Genomic DNA, 7,120 nt, shown 5'->3' with positions numbered 1-7,120 from the left:
GGCTAAAAGGAAAGCAGGTCGTCCTCGTCTGGGGTAGGAGGAAGTCATAAAGAATAATTTAAAGGAAATAGGACTAAGTGGGCGGTTGTAAAAAAGAGGCTTTGAATAGATTGGAGAGGAGGAGGAGTGTGCGTAGCTGTGTCGGCCTCAGGCGGCTTGGTGCTACGGTGAGTTGTTATTAGAAGTGGTAGTAGTAGTATTGTTCAAATCACTCCTACCATGGACAGCCTCGAGCGATAAGAAGCATAGCAAGATATTTTGAAATTGATTTTGAACTTGAGCCTATCAACATATTTTTTTTCAAACAATGGCAACACTGGCTATCTACCGGCACAGCTTTTAAAATCTTAAGTAGACTAGGCTATATCGTTCTGGAACTGGAACTGGTTCTTGGCAACAGAAGACCATTTAAAACTCTGCGAGTCTGCGGCGTTACTTTTTTTAAGAGACGAGAAATAATATAACGGTAGTATAAATAACTTTTTCTTCATATTTGAGTTCTTTTCTGTCTAAGTAAAGAATTAGAAAAGTGTCTGTTCAGTAGGCCTAAATGTAGATTTTATTGCCACAAATCAAAATACTTAAACTGGGAGTTCCCAATTCTAAGTAAATATTAGTGAAGGTGCTAAGTGAAATGAAGGGGTCAGAACCTCTGGATAGAAACATTTTAACTGATGCAAACCTGATTATTTATGGTTTGCTTCAAAATGGGCAGCCTGTGGTATATTGACTTTAGTCATAACTCAATAATATGATTTTGTAAATATTTACCTGTTGATTAGGCTAGCTGACTGCTCCATCTTCAAAGACTGGAAATCAGAATCAGTACAATTCTACTTTAGCTACTTTTGGCTATCTTGGGAAGGGTTAGGTTAGGAAAATGTTCAGGGATGGGTCTACAGGCTAAAGTATGTCCTGGGAAGGTATTTTCAATTACCTACCTCCACTCCTTCTAGAGGGTCCTGACCTTTGATGACCTTAAGAATCTGTGTAGGCTATTATAAAATTGAAACCTTGCAAAATAGATCCTCTGCTTAAATGAATTACAACAAAATGGTTTTCAGCTTCACAACTTTGCTCAATCCCAATTTATAAAGTTTTAAAGATATGCAAATACATTTCTTAAACTAAAAAAAACAAAACACATTGATATTGCTTAAATGTCTACTCAAATAACAGGAATTACATTTCCAGAACTAAAACCAGAGAAAAAGAAACTGATAGCTGAAAATTAAGGTAAAATGTTGTTTTTTGTAAATTTCAATAGGTATAGACCTGTCATGTAGACAAATTAAGGACCCTCTAGAGAGAGAAGGAGTGGAGGTAGGTACTTCAAAATACTTTCCTGGGACATACTTTAGTCTGCAGACCCATCTGTGAAAGTTTCATTTTCCTAACCTAACCCCTTTCCAAGATAGCCAAAAGTAGCTAAAGTAGAATTCTACCCTAGAATCAGCCATCTCCAATCAACTATCCCCCACTCAATCCCATGCCTAATGTGTCCCTAATTAGTATTGATAACAGATTTCCAGAATTCCCCTCTCTTTCACAGATGGAAGATTTGAGTGCTATCATCCCTCTGTTTGGTGGTGGATCCAAGGGGGTGCCCCTACTAAAATAGTCTAAAGTTGTGTAATTTAATCAATTAATGCAAATTTGTATTAATTAAACTTGCTCCAAATGCAAGTTTATCAGATCAACCTATTTTACACCCACCCCCATAAAAAAATCCTGGATCCACCCCTGCCTCTGGTAGCTAAAAGTTTCACTTCAAACAGTTACAACCATATGGTAGTAGTTCACCAAGCCCAAATCATTCCCCACAAATCTCTAAGGCACAAAATGTTCAAGCAAAAAGAAACCACTATGATAAAAATGGTCATCAGCTTCTACGAAAAGAATATATCCCTGACTATGAAATTTTTACTGTTGCAGTGAAAGTAACCCTAAATGAACACTCAAGATTTTTTAAATTCATTGCTAGGGAGGTTGGCCACAAAAGTTTGCATTTGAAATATAGTGCAGAGTTCCAAAAATGGTCATAGATGTAGATTTCAACAATACAGCAGAAAAGCTAATACCACTAAGGTCACTTTGTAACCTGAATGTATCTGTTGAACTCCAGGAAAAAAATTCCAGAGGTGTCATGAAAGGCATACCAAAATACTTAACTAAAGAAGAAATTATAGAAAGTGTTTACTCTTCAGTGTCACTTAAATCTGTAAAATGAATAAAATATTTCAACAGAGAAGCCAAAAAGTTAGAGGACAGTTTGACAATACTTGTCATATTTTGTGGCAACATCCTGCCCTTGAAAGTTACCTGTCTTGGAAGAGGAAGAGAAGAACATGAGTGCAATAGAAAAGTTTTAGTGTGTTAAAATCCAAAAGTATGGCCACATTGCTAAGGATTGTAAAACAGAACACTACATTCTTCTGGTGCACTAAAAACATGCTTCTAAAGATTGTCCATTGTAAATCAAGGATACCCAGAGCAGTAGTTAGGTGTATTATTTGTAAAGCAAACCATTCATCAACCTCTTTAACCTACCCAGAAAGACCAAAAAAAACAAACAAAAATCAGCAAATACTAAATGCTGCTGAAAAATGCCAAGTAGGGTATAAAAGAGCCTCTGCTGTACACAAGACTTAGGCACAGGCTGTTCACAAGGAAACCTATCAGGAGAACACTTCAAGCCACTCAACATAGAGCCAGACTTTTGTTAGAATTATTAAATAGACTCAAAGAGAAATTACAACCAAAATGGCTATTTCACTTGTGTTTTCTGAAGACTTTGTAAAATTTGATGATCTCAGTCTATCCCAAAAAATTTATAAACTTTGCTCATTTCTGGAAAATTTATATATTGGTGAAGTAGATGCTGCAAAAATTAATGCAGAATGCATCAGTTCCCTTAAATTATTATTCTGGAATGCAGTATCTCTAATGAAAACAAATAAAGATATGCTATTAAAATATTGTGTAATGAATGATGTAAAAATCTTTTGTATACAAGTAACACATCTTAAGCCCCATTTTAGTCGAGCTTTTAAAGGATACAACATTTTAAGGAAGGACAGAGTTGATGCAGATTAAGGAGGAATCTTAATTGGCATAAATAAAAATATACTTTTTGTTCCAGTTGATACCCAACACCTAGACAAATCTGAAAAAATTGAAGTTTTAGGCTGCTGAGTATTTTTTAGCAATAATATGGCTGTTAATATTTTCAATGTGTACAACCCTTGAGGTGATTTGTCCCAAAGTATTGTTTTTTTGTCTACAATTGTCACAAATATTTCCCCAAGAGATATGTTTATCATTGCCAGGGATTTTAACTCTCATTCTAATGCATGGTGTAATAGTGGAATCACAAACACAAGGGACATCTTATGGAAAAGATTTTAATTAATAGTGATTATATTTGTTTATTAACTCCAAAGAATTTACCCCCTAGACTAAACAGTCATACAGGCTCATATACCACAATTGATTTGATATTTTCTTCCCATGTACTTCTGAACAGGTCCAAAATATCATATTGTGAAGATAGCTCATTATATAGTAATCATAATCCTATCTTGCCAGAGTTAGATAAGAATAATCCTGGGTCAAACCCTGATAGATATAGTGATAAAAACAGACTATCTATGTCTCAATTAATGGGAATGGATTGGAATGTCTTTAGAAGTGTACTTAATAAATCTAGTGTAAATATTCAATTAGAGCAAACAACCACCATGGATGAAAAATTGCAATCTTTCAAAATTTATTAATTCAAGCTGCAAAGGAAGCTACCCACGCCGGAACAGTAGGAAATAATCATAAAGTCATAATCTGGTGGAATGAAGAATGCTCTTTTGCATAGGGTAATTTAGTGACAGCCAAAAACCTCTAGAAGCAATACAGAACCTATAAGCTGTACACAGAAATGCAAAAAAGTAATGCAAGACTCAAGCAGACATTAGTCAGAGCTAAAAACAATTCATGGATTAATTTATTACTCTTTGGATTTCTGTACACCAGTGACTAAAACATATGCCACCATCAAGAAACTATTGTCTAGAGACAGTCAAGAAACCACAAACATGCCTTTATTTTATAAAAATAAGCTTTTACTATCAGACATTGAGAAAGCAAATTCTGCTGCACAGCATCTTGCAAGTATTGTTGGTGCTGAGGACCCCTTTACTTAAGAAGCAATTGCTCTAAAATCAAAGAAGAGGGTCTTGTATCAAAGAGCCAGAATATAATTTATACTTTGCTGAAAAAAATTCAAATGAATTTACTAAAAAAAATGTGTATTGTCAGTTTGTATACATATACTGATATTTATTCCTTAAAATCTTAATTGATTTTGATTTCTTAAAGCTATAAAAGTGAAAACATTTAAAAGAATTTTTTTCAGTAAAGTACAAAATTATTTTCTGACTTTTAGAAAGCATGGGGTTTAGAACCCTACTCATATTAATTTCTGCTCTTTTTGAGTCTGACTCTGTTATTTAGTTTAGCTTCTGTTTGTTTTGGGTTTCATTTATTTATTGATACTGATTTGTGGTAGTTGCATGCTTGGTAGATTATTTGATTCTATTTTTGTACATTTTTGGTTTAATGCAGTTCTATACTTTTTTTTTAGAAACTTATTTTGTGGAAAAAGTTTTTTTAATTGCTTTCTCTTTGTTTTATATTGACATAGTCTTTTTCAGGGAGAAAGACTGAGTTTCTTCTAAATTTAAACAACCATCCCTTCCATAAACACCTTAGATACCCCCTGGGTATAACTTAAAATCCTTGCCCCTAATTTTAGGGGTTTGTTTCAACACCAAAAGCCTTGTTATTTGATATTTATTTTGAATAGAATAGCTATCTCAAAATTTCTATTGGATGCATTTGGGGGACAATACATTGTGTGTGTGTGTGGGGCAGGGGTTGCTGCCCTCCAATCACTTTGACTCTTAAAAAGAGCACTAGAGCATCTGATTACCAATTATGAGCCCCCTCCAAAGTTTATATGACTATGCTTTCTATAAAACCTTATATATCCCCAGGGTATAACTTACAACCCTTGCTCTGAGGGCTGGGGGGAATTTTTATCCTCAAAGACATAATTTTCAGACCTTTCTGATATTCTAAACAAAATAGCTATCTCAAAATTTTGATTGGAAGTGTCTAGGGAATGATGGGCATAGGTGGAGGGGCATTTCTCTCTGGTCACTTTTGACTAATAAAAAAGGCACTAGTCCTCTCAATTTCCTATTGAATGAGCTCTTTGTGAAGCTACTACAACAGAATTTTCTATAAAAACCTTATATGCCCCCAGGGCATAACTAACAACCCTTCTTCTGAGGGCTATGGGCAGAGGGTTGTCATCCTCCAAGACATAATTTACTGACCTTTCAACTATGTGGAACAAAATGGCCCTATCAAAATGTTGATGAAAAATGTTTGGGAAATGATGGATGTGGGATGGGGTAATTCTCCCTCCAATTTCTGTCAACTATTAAAAAGGGCAATAGCCCTCTCAATTTCCAATCAAATGAGCGCTTTTTGAAGTTTTTATGACAACACTTTCTATAAAAAGATTATTTGCCCCTTGGGGCATAAGTTAAAGCCCTTGCCCTGACGGCTTTGGGGGGGGGGTCTCATCCTGAAAGACATAATATCTGAACTTTTCAATTATGTTGAAAAATATGTCTATCTCAAAATTTTGATTGGATGTGTTTGGGGAAATGGTAGGCGTGAGAGGGGGTTAGTTTCCCTCCAATCACTTTTGACTATTAAAAAGGCCACTAGCCTTTTGTTCATTTCTACAAAAAACTATATGCCCAAGGGCATAACTTACAACCCTTGCCTTGAGGGCTGTGGGGAATTGTCCTCCTCAAAGACCTAATTTCCAGAACTTTCAACTATGTTGAACAAAATTGCTATCTCCAAATTTTGATTGGATGTGTTTGGGATAATGGTGGGTGTGAGAGGGGGGTTACTTGCCCTCCAATTATTTTTGACTATTAAAAAGGGCACTAGCCTTTTCAATTTCCAATCAAATGAGCCGTTTTTGAAGTTTCTACAACAACACTTTCTATAAGAACCTTATAAGCCCCCAGGGCATAACTTACAACCCTTACCCTGAGGGGTGTGGGGGGTTTGTCAGCATCAAAGACATAATATCCACATGTTTAAACTACGTTGAACAAAATGGCTATCTCAAAATTTTGATTGGATGTGTTTTGGGAAATGGTGGGGGCGTGAGAGGGGTGTTAGTTGCCCTCCAATCACTTTCGACTATTAAAAAGGGCGCTAGCCCTTTCAATTTCCAATCAAATTAGCTTTTTTTGAAGTTTCTACAACAACACTTTCTATGAAAACCTTAGCTGCCCCCAGGGCATAACTTACAACCGTTGCCTTGAACAAAATGGCTATTTCAAAATTTTAATTGGATGTGTTTTGGGAAATGGTGGGCATGAGAGGGGTGTTAGTTGCCCTCCAATCACTTTCGACTATTAAAAAGGGTGCTAGCCCTTTCAATTTCCAATCAAATTAGCTTTTTTTGAAGTTTCTACAACAACACTTTCTATGAAAACCTTAGCTGCCCCCAGGGCATAACTTACAACCGTTGCCTTGAACAAAATTGCTATCTCAAAATTTTAATTGGATGTGTTTTGGGAAATGATGGGTGTGAGAGGGGGGTTAGTTGCCCTGCAATAACTTTCGACTATTAAAAAGGGCACTAGCCCTTTCAATTTCCAATCGAATGAGCCTTTTTTGAAGTTTTTACAACAACACGTTCTATGATAACCTTAGCTGCCCCCAGGGCATAACTTACAACCATTATCTTGAGGGCTCTGAGGTTGTTATCATCCTCAAAGACCCAATTTTCAAAACTTTCAACTATGTTGAATAAAATGGATATCTCAAAATTTTGATTGCATGTGTTTGGGGAAATAGTGGGCGTGAGAGGGCAGTTAGTTGCCCTCCAATCACTTCAAGTATTAAAAAGGGCACTAGTCATTTCAATATCCAATCAAATAGGCCCTTTTTGAAGTTTCTATGACAATGCTTTCTATAAAAACCTTAGGGTAAAGGCACCAATGATTTGACAGTGCAATTTTGGAACCACTGT

At 35.8% G+C, this 7,120-nt stretch overlaps 1 protein-coding gene across 1 annotated transcript in view; it reads left to right on the top strand.

Moving 5' to 3' along the window:
- Positions 1–341: 341 nt before the first annotated feature.
- The window catches only part of LOC148954052 (WD repeat-containing protein 36), a 95,867-nt gene continuing 89,088 nt past the window's right edge, over positions 342–7,120 (top strand). Inside the window, exon 1 of the mRNA XM_089085767.1 lies at positions 342–466. The gene's annotated coding sequence lies outside the window, so the exon portion shown is untranslated. The remainder of the gene's footprint in view (positions 467–7,120) is intronic.

This window comes from Artemia sp. Qi Xiang Cuo, chromosome 3 (genome assembly GCF_049724085.1).
Source record: "Artemia sp. Qi Xiang Cuo chromosome 3, ASM4972408v1, whole genome shotgun sequence".
Taxonomy (NCBI): domain Eukaryota; kingdom Metazoa; phylum Arthropoda; class Branchiopoda; order Anostraca; family Artemiidae; genus Artemia; species Artemia sp. Qi Xiang Cuo.
This window is presented reverse-complemented; position numbering and strand designations above follow the sequence as displayed.